The sequence below is a fragment of the Lactuca saligna genome, chromosome 4, assembly GCF_052625555.1.
Source record: "Lactuca saligna cultivar CGN05327 chromosome 4, ASM5262555v1, whole genome shotgun sequence".
In the NCBI taxonomy this organism is placed as follows: domain Eukaryota; kingdom Viridiplantae; phylum Streptophyta; class Magnoliopsida; order Asterales; family Asteraceae; genus Lactuca; species Lactuca saligna.
Window position 1 is genome coordinate 222,707,266 of NC_136420.1, and position 3,031 is coordinate 222,710,296.

General features: G+C 45.3%; 1 long non-coding RNA gene across 1 annotated transcript; it reads right to left on the reverse strand.

The window, feature by feature from the left end:
- Positions 1–513: 513 nt before the first annotated feature.
- LOC145039025 (uncharacterized) lies at positions 514–2,524 on the reverse strand. The gene is made up of 3 exons (XR_013679690.1): positions 2,439–2,524; positions 1,182–1,269; positions 514–602 (listed from the first exon to the last, which is right to left on the reverse strand). It is a non-coding gene; the product is annotated as an uncharacterized LOC145039025 (long non-coding RNA).
- Between the last annotated feature and the right edge of the window lie 507 nt (positions 2,525–3,031).

Consider the following 3,031-nt stretch of genomic DNA (forward strand, 5'->3'; position numbering starts at 1 on the left):
AGATCCTTAGCCCTAACTAGCAGGCAATTCTCATAAAGCTGATACACATATAGTAGGCACATAAGGCATCCTTCCTAGATCCTTAGCCCTATTCTAGCATGGTGTTCTACTGAAACTGGAACTGATATTCATAACATAAACTTGTATGGGTAATTTGGGAGTACTTACTTGAGCTCGGCTGATTGCATGCACCACACCCTTTTCTCTTTTCAAAACTCTTTTCGCTTTCTCTAAAACTCTTTTCTTTATACTTTTTCTAAAATTGTTTTCTTTTCTCAAAATTGTTTTGTAACCATGATTTTTTTTTTTTTTGAAAACTTTATACCTCTTCCTTAGTTTGAGTTCAGACACACCCAAAAGTGTGCCCGAATCCCTCAAACCAAGGCTCTGATACCAACTTGAAACATCCCAAAAACACAGTCTGAAAATTTCGTTTAATTTAATGATAAAACCATAGTCAATAAACCTCATATAGAAATCATAATCAATGTATCTTAAAATATTATAACAACTGTCAAATATATCAGAGTAAAAACATCCCAGGCTGAACAAATGGTGTGTGCACTGCAATCTTCCCGAGCTCCTTTTTGAAAACTGAGTACCTGAAACCAAAACTAAAACTGTAAGCACGAAGCTTAGTGAGCTCCCCCAAACTACCACATACCATACAATAACATATAAACACATATTGGGCCTTGCCCACTGCATCGGGACGAAGCCCAGAAACTGCATCGGACCGAAGTCCGGAACTGACTGGGACCTTGTCCCCTGCATCGGACCAAAGTCCGGAACTAACTGCATCGGACCGAAGTCCGGAACTAACTGCATCGGACCGAAGTCCGGAACTAACTGCGTCGGACCGAGGTCCGGAACTAACTGCATCGGACCGAAGTCCGGAACTAACTGGGACCTTGTCCCCTGCATCGGACCGAAGTCCGGAACTAACTGACGGAACATAGCATAGCATATCAACTAGCATGAACACATATACTGCATACTACATCGGGCCGTAGCCCGGAACACATAACACATAACACATAAACATAGCGCATAAATCCTGTCTGAGCCACGAAGGCATCAAACATACTAGCTACTATATCGGACCGAAGTCCGGAAACTACTGCTAACTGGACAGGCCGGCATTGTGGCCTTAGACCCGTCCCTACTGGAAGGAAACTCACCTCACACTGCTGAAGTCCCGTCGACACAATCCCACACTGCTGAAGTCCCGCAGACTCAACCCCAGCTGCTGGCTGACAGATTCCCGAACTGTCAACACCAAATAACACCCAATTAATAATTGGGTTCTAACACACAACTAAAAAAAATACATGCTTTGGATAATTACTACATTACCCCTAGCTTGGCTTACCCAAGCCCAAGGCCCAATCCATAGGCCCAAAGTCAACTAGGGATTAAAGCCCAACATATGGTCCATCTATGGCCCAATTTTCCAAATTGGGCCTACCCCCCCTTACGTGGGACTTACCCTAGGCCCATTAATAATCCAATTATTAAGGCCCAACAGAAATGCCTAACAATAAACCCAAGTGAAGTTAGGGTTTCACATAAAATGCCGATTAGGGTTAAGTTTCCTACTTAACCCATTAAGGAATTATTCCTCTAAGGACTTAATCCATTAAGTCCCTCATTCTTTTAAATAAGTCATATGGTGTGATTGGGCTTAATCACACAATTCCATTCCAATGGCCCAAATGTGGGTCTCGATAAGTCCAAGCGCATAATCCCAACCTAGAGTTTTCACATGAAATGATGATTAAGGTTCCGTGTTTCTTTCTCAACCCATTAAGGACTTAATCCGTTAAGTCCATTATTCCCTACGCTAGTTTGCCAATGATTATTAATTATTGGTTAAGATTTAATAATTAATTCTCGTGTGCGTCCCAAGCAATTTCCACAATTTAGGGTTTTATTGGCATTATGGTGTTCCAATCCAAATATTAGCCCATTTATCAATTTGTTGGGCTTTTAGGTCCATTAGGGCTTTATTGGACCCATTAAGCCCACAAGAATATCATTAAGCCCATTAGGGTTTTATTTGAGTCAATTAGGGTCCATTAAGCTTAATTGGGCCTATTAGGGCTTACAAGGCCCACTAGGGTTTCAAGCACCCCAAACGAATCAACACAATCGAGACAAGGCACACCGCCACCCGACACGGCGGCTGGTGGCGGCGGGAGGCGGCAGCCACCACCCTATGGTGGTGGTTTGATTTTTCCTTTCATTATTCCAATTGCTTTACAATTTACAATGAACCCACAAATAAACACACACACTACACTAATTAAACATGCACAACCACCCCATGGTGGCCGGCGGCGGCGAATGGTTCCAGCCACCACCTCACGGTGGTGGCAGCGACTTTTCCGGCCAACAAGCTACACACAACACAAAGTATAGAAAGAACAAACACCCACACTCTTTTCTTTCTTGCAACCAGGTCCAACCACCCTCCTGGTGGCGAATGGCGACAGCAACACCATAGAAAGGTGGCAGCGGCGGTCTTGACGACGTTAGACAGCAGCACACACGAAGGGGGTGGTCTTTAGGAGCTCGCTCCCAGTGACAGCAAGCCAATAGTCACATGAATCTCGAAGCAACATCACACATCCACCCAAACTCGCAGCCACCACCCACGGCGGTTGGTGGTGACGAGATAAAACAGCGACAGCCGGCAGAATAAGAAGAAGGAGGCATGGAGGGACTATGGAATATCAACGAACTGAGGGAGAGAAAAGAATGGAGTGAAGTAGGTGCGACGGAGATGAACTGCTCCTCCGTCACCGACGGACGTAACACCGGCAGCAGTCACGACTTCCACGATCCACACTCTCCCGCTCCTCCCGATTAACACGACATTGATGCATTGATCTTCTCTTTGCCGGTACACTGATTGTTGACAGCAGAGGGGAGATGGCGGCGCTAGGTCGGAGATGAAGAAGGAAGTGAATGGCGGCTGGAGGGAGGCATAAGGTTGGCGGCCGCTTCCTTGCTTAGGGTTTAAGATGAA